Here is a 20,911-nt window from a genome sequence, read left to right as displayed (position 1 = left end):
CATTTTTGTTTGGTAAAGGTCCAGTGTTGACTACAGAAAGAGGGTGACAGTATAGTCATTTGCAAAAAACCTTTGTCTGCAACTGATGGTTAAAAATGGTTCAAATAAAACATTTCAATTCTGATATTTTGTATTCAAAGTAGAAAATAAACACTGAGTGGTTGATTTGAATGAGTGTAGCAGTTAAGCACTATATGGCTGAAAATAACATTAGTTTTAGGAGGTTATTTAAACATATCATGATATTTATCGTGTATTGTGATATAGTCAAAAAATATTGTGATATTAGATTTTCCTCATATCGTCTAACCCCACCTCGAGGTGACTCTTGTTGTGATTTGGCACTAAATAAAATTGTAATGAATGAGGAGAAATAAATGCAACACAGGGGAAACGCAGTGGTTACCGCACAGCAACAATGTCCTGGCTCCCATCTGTGTGGAATTTACATGTTCGCTCTGTCTGTGTCGTTGTGTTAGCCCTGTGATAGATTGGTGACCTGTCCAGTGTGTACTCCATCTACTGCCCAATGGCAACTGGGATATGCTCCAGCCCTCATTACTATGTAGGTTGTTACACTTATTACATTCATTGAGTTTCACATGTGGGTCATATCACATCATATCACACATAAGCATGCAAGAGACAAGTAATGGCTAAATAAACTTGTTACTTGATCATTGGCCATATCACCTGCAGGTGGCTCGTAAATCACATTACGCTCTGCTTCGGCGAAAAGTCCAGTTCACCATTAACGTTTTATAATTATTTGATATCAAAGCCTGAATGGCATTTTATATTTTTTAAATTTCAATGAAAGTAAGACTGAAGTCATTGTGTTCAGTGGTGTGTGTGCTGCTCCTCTCTTGGACCTGGAGCCCCTGCAGCCATATGCTAAACCAACACTGACTAACCATGGTGTCAAACTGTGATTTATTCCTGATACGTAGATAAAATCCATTATTAAAGCTAGTTTTTATCATTTGAGACTTTATCCAAGCTCAAATCCACCTTCACTGTGAAACGTTTCATTTATGCTTCTGTCACAGTGCCTCTGGACTACTGTACTGTGCTCTATTCTGACCTTTGAGAAGATTCCCTTACTGTTTGTCCAAAATGCTGCAGCTTATCTTTTAACTTGCAAACACGAGTACATTTGTCCCGTCCTCGGCTCCCTTCACTGGCTTCCTGTTTGTTTAAGGATCCATTTAAAGATTTATTTATTATTTGTTTCTAAAACCTTAAATGTATCAGTATCACCATATATATATCTGAGCTGCTAAGTCCATACCTTCCCTCAAGATTGCTGCAGTTTTCTATTGCAGTTTTTGCACACTTGCACTTTATGTGTTGATGATCTGTTATATGGTCTTGGAGGAACGTTGTCGTGCTTCACTGTGCACTGTACCACTGCATGTGGTTGAAATGACAATAAAGCCACTTGACTTGACTTGATTGCTAGATCCATTACCAGCTGCTCCTGCCGTCCCTGAAACTTAACTGAAAAGGCTCAATTGCCTGGTTTTCAGCTATCGCTCCCAAATTGTGAAGTGATCTCTCTGCCTATGCAACCCTATAGCACGTCAGAGGGTACACTGTGTCCATTCCACACTTTGCCACTCCAAAGTGTGAAATGGGCATGCAGGCAGAAGTTGCGTTACCAGCAGGGGGAGATAATATATTTAAAGCCAAGAAGTTGTTAGTGAGCAAAAAAGGTATGAAGTACATTCTAGAGTACTTAATCCCCAGAAATAATATGTATTTACATGTAAATCTGTTAATAATGTGTGTTTAAACTCTTGATTATTTTCATGTTGACTTAAACAACATCACCCTCTGCTGTTACTGCAGCTTCTGCATGCGTATGCATTTCACGCTTTGAAGAGGCAAAAGCTTCGTGTTAGGATGGCCTGAAACTAATAAAAACTCAACTAAAATGAAACAATTTCAAACAATAAAAACTCAAAACAAAGAATCCGACTCTGTAAACTCACTGATTATAAAACACGAAACGATAAAAACAATGCTCCCGGGCCTCTTTTAATGCTAATGTTACTCGTAATAAATGTAGCCTTTTTGTAGCTTTGGAGGCCAGGCTCAGTGAACTGGAGTTAGACTGTGCACTCTTGAAAATAAACCAGTATGGCCAGTAGCCAGGACCCTGTAACTGCTGCAGGGAAAGCAGCTTAACCCAGTAAGCTGTCCCTCAGCAGGTTGGGAACCCTGGCTAACTAGATGACTGTGAAGAGGAAGTGCAGCCTGAAACTGAAGCCATCAGTATGTGAACCAACCTGTTTCAAACAGAATCGTCACAGACAATGAATCTGTCCCACTTCCAAAACTGAGGCTATTATTTCTAAAAATATGGTCAAATGTATTTATTTAATACTCTTTCTGTGACACAATATAAACTTCTGAGATATTTTCAAGTGAGAATGTTGATGTGTAAACTTCAAATATCTTACTAAGAGCTTTATGTTATTACTCAGATTTTCATCAGATTTAATGTTCAGTTCAATTCCACTATGTGACTTTTACATTCACTTATATAACTTACAAATTTGAATAATTTCCTCTGGAATTAATAAAGCATTATGTTCAGTGTAGATGATGAAACAGTGCATTATTTCACTATTGGGCTACTTTAAAATGTCAAAATGTAAATAAGCTGCCTCATTGTTTTAATCCCACTGTTGATCTTGTCTTAGTTTATGGAGTAGAAACTCTATATTTAAAGTATTCCCCGAACACCTTCTTTGTTTGACAATTTACATTTACATCAATGGATTACACAGCACTGTAGCACAATGTATATGACTGCAATTAAATGCACCAAACATAGGGAAAAATAATACATTATAAAGATCTGGATAATTATAATGTAGCGTTAAATAAGCATACGTAATATTTAAGTTCATCTCACGGTCCCTCAGTCGTCTTTGGCTTCTGCTCCAGTTTTTTTATTCTGTCGCATGCTTGTTTCTCTCTCTCTCCTCCTTATTGTGTGTGTTCATGGGGAGTACTCATCGTGGGTCAGTGGAGGTCACTACTTAAGGTAGTGGCTGACGATCAGTGTTTGCTGATCGTCAGCCACTATGCTGCATGCACTTTGCTGCATAGTTGTAATCCTGGCTCCTGTTACGCTGTGTGTTTGTTCTGCTGCTGCAGCTTGTGGATTTTTGGCCCTCTGTGCCCTTTGAACAGGTTCCTCTACTTGTACCCTGACTCCGAGAGAGTGAGGACTGTACATGTTGGATGTTTGGAACCCGTCCTGTGTCATTTTTCTTGTTGTCTCTCCCCAGCAGAACACAAGTATGATGTCAGACATTAGGAGCTGCTGCCAATCAAGCTTGCCCTCGAAGAATGAATTGTTGTGGACTAACTTGACCTGGGAAACATGGAACATGGGGTGAATGTGCATGGATGCTGGAAGATTGAGTCTGACTACTGAAGGGTTCATGATGGAATTGGTCTTGTATGGGCCAATAAAATGAGGGGTGAACTTACAGGAGAGGGCCTTCAGAGTAAGCTCGACCTCATGTTCTGAAAACAGTGAGAGTTGATACCATAAGGAGGCTTCAGGCCTGTAGCAGAGGAGGTGAGTGAGTTATGAGCATACTCATAACAGGTTCAAGATAGGTGGACCAAGTTGCCGGGTTGTGTGTGGTGATGCAACGGAGGGTGGCCTCCAGTTCCTGATTAAGCTGTTCTGTCAGACCGTTGGTTTGTGGATGATAACCTGAGCTGAGGCAGGGTTTAGCTCCAAGAGCGGTGCAGAAAGCCTTCCACACCTGAGAAGTAAATGGGGGACCCCTACCAGACACTATTTCCACTCGGACACCATGCAATCTGAATACTTGTTCCACTAGAATTCTGGATTCGTTGAGATGAATGGTTTTGAGCTTAGGTCTTTACAAAATCTACTTAAGCGGTGGGACAGAACTGCACTTCATTGCTCCTTTGCACGTTCCACAAGGAGAGACTTTATTGCTGGACTCACACTTACAGGTGTGGGATGACACCAGAGAGTCAAAGGCCCACCGGAGTGTTTTGCTTATTATTTTCCATGATTTGGACCCATTTTTCCTTTCATGTAATCCTATTGTTTTTTATTGTGTATGTAAGTGATTATTCATGTTGAGATTAACAGGTTGTGTTGACCTTGAAAAAAATGCAAGTCAGGTTCATCAAACCAAATTCTCTGAGTGTTTATTGGTCATCCACTTTGCTTTAAACTGAATACGCTAACACAGGACTATCAAAATAAAACAGGAAACGAGACATGATAGATGAATGGACACGTGAGTTTGATGCAGTGACTCAGGGAATGAGAACACAGAGACAAGACTAGACAATGAGGGAGGGAGAATATAATCACAGAGAACTGAAGGCAACAGAAACACTCTCTAAACATGTCGAAAGAAAAACTAAGAACCGAAACTAAATGATCAAAAGAAAACACTAAAGTACAAGAAAACCAAAGATACATCAATCAAAGAGTATTACGCAGCTTAGCGTACTATTACACCCAAACACAGAACAGTCCAAAACATAACATGACAGTCAAAGGATGTTAACAACAAGACTGTAGTAAGTTTTAAAGGTACATTTACATTTTTGGACCTAGTTGCAACTACTTGCATGTATGTGTGTGTATGTTGGAATGAATGTCTGATTATGTGTCTGTTTATGTGTCATCTTTGGAAACTTATCTTTGTTCCAGTAGTTTGAGTTTTGCTCTTGTGATTCTTTCTTTTGCAATTAAGGAATGTAAGGCCTCCCTAAACTCATACTAACTGTATTAGTTTTCTGTATTAGTTATTACTTCTTAATATCTTTGAGTTTTCATTATTTATAGTCCAATTATTTCCAGTTCTTGGTTCTTGATTACATAATTCCCTTTCATGTCCGGTATGTTGCTAGTCCCACCTCTGTGTCTTGTCATCAGTGTCCCCATGGTTGTTTACCTCCGGTCTTCCCAGTCTGTGTGCTTTCTCTGTCTTGTCGAGTTAATCCGTTTGTAGTCCTGTCTCTCTGTTTTCTCTCTACCTGTTCCCATGTTCATCTCTCTGTGTTTCCTCCTTTTCGTCTCCACAGTCAGTCATGTCTCCATGCCCGTTTATTCCCAGTCACAGTTTCAAGTCACACCTTACGTTTAATCAGCACTTTGTAAATACAGATACTATTTTATTTTATGTTTTTATTTTTAACAATTTTTATGCCACAACCCTGTTTGTGCTGGTGCAACATGTTAAAAAATCTGACCCAATGAATCCTATGGACAGTTTTCTAACATGGGCGCACGTGTCCACACCCTTGTGTGAATCCACTTAGCTGAACACATCTATAGTGTATACTGTGTGGAGTCTCTGGGGGTCGCTGTTGTCTTGTTATAGACTAAAGGCCTCCCAGCAGATGTTTAAACAGTAAAAACCTCTGGACTATATCTGGGTGTGGGTGTGACCTCCAGAGTGATGATTTCAGTTTTACTGCTTAGCACGATGCAGATCAACCATGGCTAAATAAGACGTTACACCATATTTTGCTATAGCTGTATCGTACCTTTCATGTAAATATGCAGTGCTTTATCCAGCAAAGTCAGTTAAAGGACTTATTATTTAACTTAAAAATAGCAGTGAATATAGATAAAATATCTTTTGATTAAAAAGCAGAAATACCAGTTTAGATCATACATACATATATATCCTAGCGCCTGCCAAGGTTTATTTTCAGATGTAATAAACTGTGACAGGCACAGATAAAAAGATTTTGTAGAAAAATAAAGAGAACAGAACAGAGAATAAAGGAAATAATAAATGTGATGTGCACATAGGTTATGTTGTGCAGAGTTTTGTTCTTACACAGCAGATATGAGAGGAAAGGAGAGAGTGGAGAAGGGGAAAGGGAAAGATTGATGTGTTATGCCTAGTCAGTGTTGCTGCAGTTGCAATTAGATAATAGGTCTGGATCAGCAGCACATGGCCGGCTCAACACCATTAAAGATTAGCCTGAGAAAGCTGTTTCACTGCCTGCTTATTGTAGACCTTTCCATGGTCACTTGGCTTTCTGTATCTCATCTGTAAACCTATTACCTCGTATACATTAAGCTTTTCATGTGTGAATTATGACAACCTCAATCAGGATTTTTTCTCAAGTACTTTTATTCATCTTTAGGCACGAAAGGAAGATTTTTAAACTTCATTTTTTAAACGTACTTTTCAAAGAGTTTTTTTTACACTTAGGTGGACAACACTGGCTGACCAGTGGGTGGCAGGTATGGAGTGACACATCAGTGTCCAGTGTAGTGGTTTATGTACAAATATACCATCAACACTGACACAAGTACAAGAAGCTGAACACAGCAGTGGCATTTTTTCTATAATAGAAATCAAATATTCTCCCATATCTGCTGCAGAAGTTCCCATAAATGTGGACCTTGTAGGCTGCTTTGCTTTCACTCTTCTGTCCAGTTCATCCCAAACCAGCTGGATGGGGTTTAAGTCTGGAGACTGTGCTGGACACTCCATGTTTTCAAGCTCACCATCTTGTTCTTTCTTCCTGAGGTAGTTCTGGCAGAGCTTGGACTGATGTTTTGGGTCATTATCTTGCTGTAGGATGAACCCCTGACAGACTAGATCCATACCAGAGGGTTGTGCATCGCGCTGCAGAATGCTGGAACTTCCCCTTAAATCCAGTGTATTATGGATCATGCCACCAAAACAAAACAAATTATTCTTTACACAGTAAGTTTATAGAGGTTTTACACTGAACAAAACAAAAAAGCATAGAATCATCACTTTCTTGTGATAGAGGGTTAGTGTGTGCCATTTATCCCAAAGTCTATGCTGTCAGGGGTCTTTGGGCCCTTGGTTGGGTCTCTCAAGGCAAACTGCTGATGGATGAGGGTGGGCTAACGAGCAGCGATTCAGGTGTTCTGTCACCTCTCTGGTAGAGACGGACCCTGAGGTTGAGAGATACAGGCTAGATATACACTGTGTGCACAATTATTAGGCAAGTGAGTATTTTGGCTATACCAAATTTTTTATGCATATTTCCCAACTGCAAGCTATATAAACTTTGGGTGCCTATTGGATTTAAGGATATCAGGTGATGTGTATTTGTGTAATGGTGTGCATCATTTTTAGGCAGCTTCTCTTCCTTGGGCAAAATGGGCAAAAAAAGAGATTTAAAGGACTCTGAAAATTCAAAAATTGTAAAAGGTCTTTCAGAGGGATGCAGCACTCTTGAAATTGCTAAGATATTAGGGCGTGACCACAGAACCATCAAACCTTTTGTTGCAAATAACAAACAGAGTCGCAAGAAACATATTGAGAGAAAAAGACACAAATTAAGTCCCAAAGATTTGAGAAGAATCAAACATGAAGCTGCCAGGAACCCATTGTCCTCCAGTGCTGCAGAACTCCAGAACTGCAACCTACCCAGAGTGTCCAGAAGTACGAGGTGTTCAGTGCTTAGAGACATGGCCAGGAGAAGGAAGGCTGACATGGAAAGAGACTGCGGTCTGCCTTGAAGGGATTCTGGCAAACCGTCAGGCGACTCAGGAAGGGGAAAGTGGTGCTTTACTCACGTATGCAGCTGCTGACTTCAACCGAGGGTATAGTTTGGTAGATGAGATCCACCATAAGTTTATTAAGACTCTGAATGTTGTAGGGCTGTCCTGATTTTATCCTGATTATACTGAATGTGAAGAAGAAGCATTCAGTGTATCATGGGAATTCCCTAGGACTCTCTCTCTCTCTATGCACATATTTGTGTATTCCAAAGGTGGTGGTGTGTTCTGGGTGTGGTTAGTGTTCTTGACACACCTGCAGGCCAACCTCTACCAACCACTTGGACTTGACTATCCATATAGTTAAGTCCAATAGCTGCAATAGCTACACCCTTTTTGCACATGTTCTTCCTTTTTCAGCTATTTATTAATAAGTGACTTTTATGTATATATATGCATGTATATATTGTGCTATTCTTACTTAGTGTATTGTCTGTCTTTGTTACTGTTTGTTTATACTGGAGCACTGTAACCAAAAATAATTTCCCCAAGGGATCAATAAAGCATTCTGATTCTGATATTGCCTTGGACTTTGTCACCTCCACACTCCCAAGGTAACACCACCATACTCTCCATTATTTAATTATTTTTTGGCCTTTTTTCAACTTCATTGAATAGACACAGTGTAGAGAGGGCAGAAAACGGGAGCAGAGAGAGAAGGGAAGACATGTGGCAAAGGGTTCGAACCCGGGCTGGCCGCTTTCAGTCGTATGGGATGTGGTCGCCCACTTAATGCACTGAGCTAAGCCCACCATACTCCCCATTATTGATTGAATTTCTAAAGCTGTGCATTTTGTACCCCTCCCTAAGTTGCCCTCAGTTCTAAAGGCTCTTCAGTTTTGAAAGCCTAGAATAGAGTTTCTTCTGGTTTTGACTAACAGACTAATGCACAGACTAAGAGACGCAGTCAGCAGATGGAGGCAGCCTTCTGAGGCATCACAGGCACTAACCACTCTACCTGCAGCTCACAGTAAACTTAGACTGAGTATTTGTACAGTTTCACGACTTTCTAGCACTTTGTGTCACAGTCCGGGTGAGTGGCTGGAAAATTCCAGCAGAGTTCCTGATTCACCGGTAGCCACCTGTGGGCTTGGCTATCATTTCCTCAGACCTGTTTAACTCACCTTGAGCTGGTCTGAGGCAATCAAGCCTCGGCTACTTAAGACCCATGTTGACATCCTCTCACCGCCAGTTTGTCAACTAACCCACGTTGGTCGCCGGCTCTCACACTCCATGTTATTGTCTCTCACTTTGTACTTATCTTGTTCTCTTGTGCTAGAGTTTCCTGGTTTCATACCTCAGACTCTTGCTCACCACTTAGACTTCAGGTTAAACTCACTGTCTCTCTCATTCCATCACCTGGAAAGCTCTCAGCGTCTCGCCTGAGATGTGCTGCCATCGTTGCTCGTTGGATCCCTGGGAACTCCGGTCAGCCATCTGTCTCCGCTCAGCTCACCCGGACTTACATCACCTTCCCTCAAAGCCTTCCTCACTCCACCTGCAAATAAGCCATCCTTTGTGTTAAACTAACATTCACCTGGAGTCATTTGCTGGAATCACGCTAACTCCTCGTCCTCTCTCCTCAGTGCAACTGCTAAACATTCCCTGCCACGACCCGGTTCATCTCTCTAGACCAGGTCCCCTCATCCCGTAACCAGTCCATGTTCGCTGCATTCCCTTGCCAAGTTGTTAACATGTTGTGTTGCCACGTTGTTACGATGAATGATTCCTCTGTGTCTCGCATCAAGCCAAATAAAGTTTGATAAAAACTCCGCACTGGGTTTCTGCACTTGGGTTCAGTTTTGATGCTGGCCTTCAGCCCCCTTTGACACTTTGTTTTTACATTTTCACTCTACTTCAGGAAATCAGCCACTCCCCTTTCTAGCCCCAAAGTGTGAAGTTATGGTTCTATCTGTTAAACAGCATCTGCAACTCTTGGCAGTCCAGCAGATTGACTCTGTTATGGACTGTGGAGCAGAAAAAATGTCTTGCTGACAACCATTTACTAGTTATAGACCAGACCAATTGTTTCCACGTTTCAGTGGCTATTTTGAGGGTGACTCTGTCATTATAACTTCCACTGTCCATCTCAAACTTCACCCCATCCTTTGCATCGTCTTTTCTCATGCCTCCTTCACTACATCAATGAATCTTTGTTATCCTCCATGACAGCTCCATTTTCAGTATCTTTTGCGTAATATAGCCAGAAGCTTCCCCAGAATATGAATACCCATCTATCTTCCATTTCTCCCAGTTGAACATTGTTCACTCTCGTCGTCTGGCTTTCAGGCTCAGTGCTGTGACAAAGTCAAAGTCCCAACTATTGTTTAGTGCCAGTTTCGTGATCAACCAGTGATGTCTTTAGTTTCTTTATTTTAAAAAGTGGATTGACAACAGCAGTGTCCAGGCCTAAAGAAACTAGAACGATGGTACAGATGGTGAGGAACAGGCAGCATCATCTCTGGTACTGTGGGATTCTCGGGGTTTCTCTGCTCAGACACAGCATACTCAGAGACTGGCTGCATATCAGGACTCTCAGACTTGGGCTATACCACAGGACGGCCAGGATCCCTAGGATAGTCGGTCTCAGGAAACTCTGGTTACTCTGGATGCTCAGGATCACTGCAGAGGAGATACTGCAGAAGTGAACACCGCTCTATGGACAATCCCGCTACCAGTATTACTAAAACCAGTCACTGAAAAATTTGTAATGGTACTGGGTCTATGACCCAGCGTTTTGGTTTCTTAGGCTTTTTCTGGCATTGTTTAGGTTGCTAGTTTAATCATTTTCTTTTCTAGTTCTTTTAATTATTTCCTGCTAAGGTTATATTTATAGTTCTTATATTTAGGTTTGTTACTGTTCCTCTCTTGCATTCCACATTTCATTTCTAGTCTTCATGTTCGTTTATTGTTTATACATCTGTTTTCTGTGTTTCCTGTCTGTCTCCCCAGTTGGCTATGTTCTCATGTCCAGTGTCATATCTGCATCTTAGTGTGTGTTTTGCTTCCTCCCTGTTTCATTATGTTAGATCTCTCCCAGCCGTGTTTCCCGTGTGTTTCCACTCCCCTTGTTACGCCTCTGTCTTCCTCTGCCCATTGTTTTTTTGTGCTCCCTCCAAGCTGGGAGATCAAAAAGACTGTTTCATACAAGCACTGTTTCTATGCAGAAGTACTTTCTATCTAACACTGACACATATTCATACTCTGATGGAAGCATCAGAGCAACTTGGGGTTAGTATCTTATCCGAGGATTTTTGGCATGTAGACAGAGTAGCCAGGAATCAAATCGCCAAGCTTCCGACTAGTAGGGGACCTGTGCTACCTCCTGAGAATAAGACATAATCCTGTGCACAAGAGAACTGTTCTAAAAATGAGCTAAAATAACTGTAATACATAAACCTCACAAGTCTAATGTTTAGGTAAATCCAACCTCAGATGAACAACAATACTATGTAAACTGAAAGATTATGAAATTAACAGCAACATTTTTCCACATTTAGCTCAAAACCCCACAAAAACATGTTTTTGAGCCAAAAATATTGCTGTTAATTTCATCTTGTTTCAGTTTACAAACGGCGCCCCATACAGTACTACATGTCAACAGAATAATCACAAAAGTAGAAGAACCAACTACACCCTTACTCCTTCCATAGTAATTGAAAGCAAAAGTGGCATTCAGCTGCTGATAATGAAATGGAGTACCGGTGTGAGCAACTATTTAAATGTCAGTCCAAGTTTTTGTGCATATTTGTGTGGTGACACAATGCCACACAATGGAGGAAAGACATCAGCAGAGATCTTAGAGAAGAAACTATTGTTGTCCATCAATCTGTGAAGGATATTTCCAACCAATCTGAGCATGTTAAAGTCCATGACGGTATAATCATAAAAGGACTGAAACAGTATGCCATGTTTGAAAGGGTTTTCAGGAGAAAGTGCATTCTCTATAAAAAGCTTAGGTTTGCAAAATTTTATCTGTGCAAACACAAGATGTCTGGAAGAATATCCTCTGTGCAGACAAGACCAAAACTACAATTTTTGGGTGTGGCGGGGCGTGGCCTGTGGTGCCGTGCAGGGAAGGCGGACGCACCTGCATGGCATCCGCAATCACGCCCTGCTTCTGCAGCATCTTTGTCAATACAGTTTTTTCAAGGTAAACAGCACAGCAACACCTGCTACACAGAAGCTGTAGCTCTGATTGTTCATGTTTTTCATAACCTGTCAGTCTGCTAGGTTACAGGCAGACAAATAGACTCAAATAATAAATGTATGCTTAGGTTGTTTAGCAAGCGGATAAACGGTTGTATGCAGTAGTAGGGGATGGTAGTGAACACTGTCTGCACTTTAGATCAAACCATATTGATTATGTAATTTACAACCAGTTGTGCTGCAGTGTCTCCTTAATTCTCTGAGAGCCACTGTGCTGAGGCAGACACTATAATTGAGAGAGTGAGGGAGAGGGAGGGAGATGAAGAGGAAGAGAAGGACAGAATTAGATCAATTCAGTAAATTCTAGTGTGTTGTGTGTGAGTCACTGGTGCATCTGTGTGGTCGATGGTGCATCTCTGTATGTTGTATTGTATTTTTCATAGAAAATGTGAAACAAAATAAAGCTTTTTCTGGGAGACTACAGCACAGGTTCAAGCACTGTTATTGAGAAGGGACTGGCTTTGCACTGGCCACTGGTATCGCACTAGACTTAGTCATTTAGAATCAGCAAATCAATCATACTCTCACATAAAAACCACATGTCTGATGAATAATTTCATTTGGAAAACAGAAAGGGAAAAAAGAGAGTCAGACATATTGATACTTAAAAAAGCAGCAATGGGCGATCAGACAGGGTGCAGATATGTATGACTGTGTCTCTGGCTGCAGATGACATCATCTGTAGACAGAAGGAGAAGAACAAGGCGATGATACAAATGGAACCAAAGATTTGACAGTGATGGCTCAACTCAGGGACACGATTATTTGTAATGTAATCATGAGAAATTAGAAGGTGGAGCTCAATAATTTTTGAGCTGCCTTGTGTTCAGAGAAGAAGCTGCTTTGAACAGACTGGCAGTTACATCCAGGACAGAGGCCACCTGACTTTCAAGGACATACCCGATGCCTTACATCGCCACATGAGGGGTATGTTTGTGTGTATATGAGTACATGCTTGTTAATGTGTGTGTGTGTGTGAGAGAGAGAGAGAGATTGAGAGAGAGATTGAGAGAGAAAGAGATACATCATGTGGAGAGGAAAAAGGTGAAGCAGGTCAAATTCGAGGCACTTAAGTTGATTAAACTGTCTTTGCCACAGTACCTTCTCTCCTCTATTGCTTTCTTACTTCTACACTCTCTTCTCATTTCCTTCTCGCTGCTCTCCTTTCTGCAAGAGATTGCAGCTATACACAAACCTTTCTGACCAAAAGCATCAGAATTATGACTCTTGTTGAAGCTCAGATGGAAGGCCCGATGGAAAGTTATTGTTTTTCATGTAGTTTAAGCTAAAGACAGACATTGTACTGCTCTTTGCTGCTTGCTGAACCTCAAACTCAATAAAGAACCCATCATTAATACCCCCAGAATATTTTTTTTTTATATTTATAAAGATAAATGGAAGAAGAAAGAACAAAATGTTTAGGTTTTTTACATTATTATACGATGTGAAAACACTGATTGTTGCAATATTTCATCAGAGGCTAGGATTTAGTTAGGTTTGAAGCCTGTATTTTCCATGATGAAAATCCAGGCACTTACCATATTTTTCTGACCATAAGGCGCACCAGATTATAAGGCGCATTAAGCGAAACAAAACAGTCTGATAAGTCAAACTTTACTCAACTCATTCTTCTTGCTTCCTCCACTTCCCTACCATTGATTCATTAATGTTGAATTCTCCTGCAGCTGCTCTATTCCCATGTTGTTGCAGTATATTAATGACTGACCTCGTATTGTGGATGGATTATCTCAGTTGTTCTCCTGACTGAAGTTTGGTCCGTTTACAGCATCCTGCCAGGCGATTGCATTTGTCCCTAACCATCGGGAACCCTCACGTTAACTTTTATCGAGCGGAAAAAAGTTAGCGTTCATCCTCCAGCTTCACTGTGTTTATGCTATGCTAACATAGCTGTGTCGCTAGTGATCACGTAGCACATCATTATATACCAGCTAGCCCAACTTCAGTAACCCTACAAACGTCACTGCTGTTTAGTTTTCTGTCTTCATTTATGTTGGAAGTGATAGCAGAGCTGTACGTTTTAAGTTTTCAGAAATCTCTCAGTCAGAACATGACTGAAAAGATCATTTTATTACAGATGAAAGAATTTAGACAGTTTGTAACTCTCAGTGATGCTGCAGTGTTCGTTTGACTTTGGGACCTGAAGCGGACAGAGTTTAGGACCCAAATTACTCCACGAACCTCCTGACTACGGTAGCCCTAACGCTCCAACAATCCATCAAGCGGTGCGGCTTTGTAGCTTACCAAATGTGGCAGGATGAATGTTATGTCTCGGTTCAACCCACTTTCGGCCTGGCGTATTAGGGGGGCGCTAGTATAAATAGTGGCCATTTGAGCATTCCTGGATCGCTTACCTGTGATCTCCTTTTTGGTCACCTGACTTCCCTTGGTGTTGCAGAGATCATCTGCGGGTTACCCTTCTGAAGCCTCCATCGCAGCTGGTCGTAGCTGTAGAAGCCTCCTATGAGCCACTCTGCTCATGATTCATGACGCTGTTTACTCGGAAGTGTGGGCCTTAGTTTTACACAACGCTACGCTAACTGAAGTGCTGCTGCTTTGCTTTATCCATCTGTTCCCGTTGCGAGGTTACTTTTCCTGCTGCTGCCAGCTTTTAAAGTGGACGTCGGCGTGGACAGCAGCCATATGCATGCCGGTTATGGGAGTCGGCTGGCGTGCATATTGATTGACTGGATGATTAACTTATAGTCGGGCAGACGGCAAGTTGGAGCAATACGGCGATTCCGTTTGCTCCAGATTTTAAAGTTTTATCCAGATTGTATGTTGTTTTTCTGTTGTTTTGATTTGCAGTTTAGATTTTTGTTACGCCACTGGTGGGAGGCCCTTTTTCTAGCTGCAGATCACCAGTGTGGTCCTGCAGTTGGGTTATCCCCCAGCACTACATATTAGTTTTGTTGTAATATATTAAAATTTTCTTTGTTTCTTTTATTCAGATGCGGAGTGCCGACGTGGAGGAGACTAGGGTGCCTTGGTGGGATCCTTTGAGTGTACACACCTGCCTTGTTTAGTTTATTAGTGTGAGTGTGTGATAGTGTGCTGCACTTGTGTCTTGGTGTGTTTTCTTCTTTTTTTTTGAGTTTGTGCGTGGCATCCCTGCCCCTCCACTGGTAAGCCTCAGCTCTGAATACCTTTTTTAAGCATATTTGTACATTGATATTTATGATTGTGCTTTTATACGTTGTTTTAAATAATCATTAATAAATTGTTAAACTGTTTTATCATTGAACCTCATCTCTGTACTGAGTATAGTGAACCTAAGTGCCTTTTTAGTGATTTAGTGTTACTTCCAGTATTCTCTGGGTGAAATTCCCAGGGTGGCGTTGTCTTTTAAACTGTGAAGAGTATTTACTTTATTCCCACCTTGTGCTGCCACACAAAGTTGTACTAAAACATTTTTTGACAGATTTTTGAGCGACGTGTACCACATAAAATCGGTTCGAGGTCAGTAAGCACAACCAGAATTCATACATAAGGCGCAGCGGATTATAAAGCGCACTGTGGAGGTATGGTACAGACGGCAGGTTTAAGCCGGTCAACTGAAACTACCTCCTGCCGAACCCCGAAGTCCAAAACGAAGTTCTTGTGGCCCGGCTTAATAACTCTATATAGGCTGTCATAAAGCGGACGCAAGGGGGGTTGATGAGCATCGTGCCTGACAAAAACAAACTGAGAGGAGTCCAATGATCTCGGAACAAAAACGTCAGGCATACAGTGGTGCACGGGGCCCTGAACAGAAAAGGGACCCCCCAGGGGGTGGGAAGACAACACAGAGGTATCGAAACATGGGGGGGGCTCTCAGGCAGAAACTCCCCAGGTACACGGAGGGGCTGACCAAGCACCAGCTCAGCTGGAGAAACCCCGGGCGCAGAGAAAATTGGCGCCCAAGATAGGCACAGAGCTAGCAGCAGCGACAAAGTTCCATTGGAAATCCCGACCATGGAAGCTAACAGTCACCAACCTTTCTCCAAACGTTGCGATAGGACAGCCATTAGCTGCTATAAGCCACAGCCCGTGGTCTGCCGCTAACCTGTCCGCTGGGGCCGGCGGAATTAGGCTCTTCTGCGAGCTGGAGTCCACCAGAAACCACCTCCCGGAGCATGAGTCTTCAATGAAGAGCAGCCTCTCCGTATTGCTAGCGACCGCGGCCACTATGGCGCTGGCGGCCCCGTCTTCCTGGGCCGGAAAAGAGCAGGGTGGAAGGCAGTGACGCGCTCTGGCGCCAAAAAGCTGATGATGGTAAATGGCCTGTATTTATATAGCGCTTTAACAGTCCCTAAGGACCCCAAAGCGCTTTACATATCCAGTCATCCACCCATTCACACACACATTCACACACTGGTGATGGCAAGTGGTGATGATAGAAGCAGAAGTCTTTCCAGCGGTGTCGTCATGTAGCTATTCCCGGGAGGTGGAGGTGCTGTCGGCGGGTCCATAGCTAGGGTTTGGAAGGTGCGGGAAGCCAGAAGGATGCAGTCCGCTTCTTCCGCCAGGGAGTGGTAATCCCTCGCTGCCAGAAACGGGGAGTTGGCAATGCCAGTCCTCACGGCCACAGGCAGCTGTCGGAGGAAGAGATGGATGAAGAGTCCTCCGATCCGAGCAAGGTCAACATGCTTTCCATCAGTTCAAGAGCCGTGCCCCCACGCAGGCCTGAGAGGGAGAGAAGCTTCTCGGCTCGCTCCGCATCAGAGAGGGTGTATCGCCGCAGCAGCAACTCCTTCAGGGCGACATATTTCCCGTGTGCGGGTGGGTCCTGGAGGATGGTCATTGCACGGCGGGTGGCTAGCGGGTTGAGCGAGGCCACCACATATTGAAACTTCGTGTCGTCATCCGAGATGCCGTGAAGAGCGAACTGAGCCTCCACGTGCACGAACCACGATGGGGCATGGTGGAGCCAAAAGTCCGGCAACTGAAGCGCCACGGCGAGTGTAGCCGCGGCAGGAGGCAGAGGGCTTGCCGGTGCATCCACGGCGAGGCCAGCGTCATCCATGGCCTGTGACATGTCCAAATTTAGGGTCACCAATGTGGAGGTACGGTACAGACGACACAGGAGCTGTAACTTTCTATTCCGACTTTATTCATCTCCACACTACAACTGGACACATTGTGCCAAAAACCAGCAGAACCCCTCCTTCCAACCTGGGTGCGAGTGGAGCCCTCTGGTGGGCCACCTCAGCACTGTCAATTTTTGAGAAAATTAAAGGATTTTAAGTGCGCCTTTAAGTGCGGAAAATACGGTAAGTTGATTATTTTCAGTTATGAAAATACAGGCCCCTCTGTGAATTGAAGTCCCTTTGCAAGTTGGGCAGGATTCAAAGGGGCTATCTTATCATGGTGATGGGTTTTGTGTGTCCCAGGGATCCCAGAAGCTATGTTGTTAGATGGCTTTTGCCATCTAATAACAAAGCATAGCTTTTGGCAAATTGGTCCTAGGTGAGGGAGTAGACAAAGAGTGATTCAGAAGACCTTTATGAGTATAAAAAGAAGAGAACAGTTCATCCTAGCTGGGACAGGGTTACTGAACCAGGCCTGGGGAGGGTGCTGGAGGGAGAGCGCCTAGTGGGCAAGCCTTTCCCATGGGGTCTGGCCGGGCACAGCCCAAAAAGGAGCAGTGGCCCCGCCCTCCTGTAGGCGCACCACCTCCAAGAAGCGCATCAGAGGAGGGTGCAGTGTGTGCTGGATGGCAGCTAAGGGTGTAGACCCTGGGAGATCGATCCCCAGCTACCATTTCTGGGAAATGGAATGTCACCTCTCTGGTGAGGAAGGAGGCTAAATATAGTCAGGATCACCTCAATGCATGGCTTGGGCTCTGTTCCAGTCTGGAGTTGCCCTCTGTGAGACGAAGTGGACTGGCCTTGGCTCCCCTTCCAGTGAGACCTGGAAGGGCATGATCAGGAGGAACCGCCTGCCTGATGTGAACCTGAGCGGGTATCCATAAGTGCCTGTGGTGCCACGACACCCAAGATCGCAGGTCGTTCTACAAAATCGATCACCCTGTCCCCAGATCCTCCTCCTTTAATGAGCTTTTCACAAGAAAAAAAACTTGGATTTTCTGTTTCTTACAGAAACATGGCAGAGGGATGACGAGTTTATTCACATAACTGTGCCCTTTTGGCTGTTCCTGTCTGGGCGGCTGAAGAACTCTACCTTAGAGATCTAAGGCTCTCTTTAAATGAAATCGTGAAAAATGTCAGATCAGAATATTTTTCTACACTCATATAAAAAAACAAGAGAAATCCCACAGTTTTGTTTGACAAAATTAGTGCTTTAAACATGCCGTTGTGGAACCAAAGCTCAAAAAACCCAACTTGGATCCAACATTACATCAAAATAATAGACCTATTTCCAAACTCCCTTTTATGTAAAAACTTTTTGAGAAGCCAGTTGCTGCACACTTTACAGCCTACTTGGATAAACATAACATCTATGACCATTTCCAATCTGGTTTTCTTAAAATGCATTCCACTGAAACATCACTACTTAAAGTTACCAGTGATATTATGAAGTCAGCAGATTCTGGAGAATACAGTCCTGGTCTTAGGTTAGACCTCTCCTCAGCTTTTGACACAGTTAATCATACATCCTGACTGAGAGATCTGGTTGGCACGTCCGGCTCTGTTATTCATTGGTTTCCATCCTACATAAGTGTCAGGAGTTTTAGTGTGTATGCAAACCAGATCATGTCTGAATGTACAGAGCTGCTATATGGAGTTCCTCAAGGCTCCATGCTGGGACCTATTCTGTTTTAAATATACATTCTTCCTTTAGGCCAGATGATACATCAGTTCATCTATGTTTCTTCTTTTTGCCGAAGATATTTAGCTATAATGCTCAATTAAGGCTTCCTAAGTTCACAAACTCTGCACTTTGATTGACTGCTTAACAAATATTTGGCAATGGTTGAACAACAACTACTCACAGCTAAACCCAGACAAAACTGAAACTTTGAATATTGCACTGGGCAGAGCAATATCTGGCATTAAACACCACCTGGGTTATTCAGGTCTCTCGCAGAAGTGTAGCCTCAGAAATTTAGGCGTTATTTTTGACGAAGCTTCCTTGACTTAAAATGGAGTAAGAACCTTCTTTTTTCATTTGAGGACATCTCAAAAATTAGATCAATTGTTTCAGCAAGTGAACTTGAGATGATAATTCATGCTTTTGTCTCTATAAGACTGGACTACTGTAATGGTCTGTTTACTTGTTTAAAACAAGAAAGGGCTGGCTCATCTCCAGGTTTTCCAAAACTCTGCAGCGAGACTACTGACTCGCTCAAACAGAGAAACTCATGGAACAGCCTGGTGGAGGTGGCTAGGGAGAGGGAGGTCTGGGTTTCTCTGCTTAGGCAGCTGCCCCTGTGACCCGGCCCCAGGTAAGTGGAAGAAAATGCATGGATGGATTTTCAGTTATGTAACTTGTGGTAAATATACGTACACAGAAACTTTAAACCTCCTGCTATTATCCGGGGGTTTGTTGCATGAACAGAAAATTACCAAGCTGTAAAGAGGCAACAGCTGGCTTTTATTGGCACAGAAGACAACTTTCCTAACAAACATCCCACAGCTGCAGCAGAAGTCACGCTTAGAATGAGAGGAATGTTGGTCTGACACTGATTGTTTGCAAACAATGTACATTGACCGACATTACGTAATCGTTCTGTGAGCTACCTTTTGAAATATTGATACATATTTAGGAGAAAGGGTAGTTTTATGGAGTTAACAATGTTATTATTATAACAGTATGCATGCACTGGATGGCTGGCTTTGCAAAGGATCTTCCCTGTGATGTGAATATGTACTTAATGTAAAAATAGAACAGTTGGTTGTGTTTTATTACAAACACTAACAAGACAATATTTTGAAAAACTATCCAACCACTTCATTAGAACTAATTTAAACTGGCAAGTTGTGTATAATAAAATGTATTTGCATTCATGCATTTTTTCTTGCATTTATATAACTTTTTTCCAGTCTCACTCAAAGTGCTTTAGACCACAACCTACCAGAATAATTAAACCTAAAATGCATGTCTGCGGACTGTGGGAGGCAAAGCACACAGTGGGTTTCTTTGTATGTTGGCTGGAGGTCTGGAAATCAAGACAAGAAAAGTTTTTTTTTTCATTTGATCATAAACAATGCAATTAATGTTTATTGTACAAAGACCATCCACATGTAATTACTACTGTGTTTGACTATTTTCTATGTACATTAAAGTAAAACCTACGAGTATCCTACTGGTCAATTGATTGTTAATTTATTATGCAAATTTGTGGAAAAGTGGAAATGTGTCTGATGCTGAGTTGAACAAATACACACAGAAACACATACCAGACAATATATTCCTCAACTTTGTGTGCAAGTTACAGACATATGTCACAGGAGAGCTAAAGTCAAAGTTAATGCCGTCTGGGATGAGTGTCTGGTTGTTTTTAACATTTTAACATTTATTATTTAGTATTATAGGCTCAAATGTATTAACATTAACTTACAACGAGACAGTTACAGTCATTCACGCCTCTCTGTCTGTGTTGTTGCAGTGTTGGCAATGATGTCAGTGTTTTTAATTATATTGCCAAAGAAAACCATGTATAATATGAAAAGTGAACCACCTACTCTGATCTCATTAATAAACATATAGAGGGGCTTGGAACAGCCTGAAGACAATCTCAGGACAAAAAACAACCCCCCAGGCTGCAGGAGACTTGGGGTGGGTGAATGACCTAAATAAATATTTTAATAGGTTTGATCAACCACCCACCCCTCCCTCAGCATCGTCCCCCCTGCTGCAATCTCCGTCATCTTCAGGGGCTGCTGGTCTTTTATCTCAGGACTTCACACCTCTCAGCTCCCAGGCATCACACCCACCCCCAGCTTCTGTGGACTCCAACTTACATCCCCCTCCCCCAAAATCCACTCTACTTCTATCTCAGCACTTCAAGTGAGGAACGAGCTTCGCAAGATCAAGGTGCGGAAGGCTGCAGGTCCAGATGGCATCAGCTCCAGGCTCCTGAGGTGCTACCCAGATGAACTGTGTGACATCCTAGGATATCTGTTCAACCTGAGCCTGTCACTGGGGAAAGTACCACAGCTGTGGAAGACA

The sequence above is a fragment of the Oreochromis niloticus genome, linkage group LG3 (genome assembly GCF_001858045.2).
Source record: "Oreochromis niloticus isolate F11D_XX linkage group LG3, O_niloticus_UMD_NMBU, whole genome shotgun sequence".
Lineage (NCBI taxonomy): Eukaryota > Metazoa > Chordata > Actinopteri > Cichliformes > Cichlidae > Oreochromis > Oreochromis niloticus.
This window is presented reverse-complemented; position numbering follows the sequence as displayed.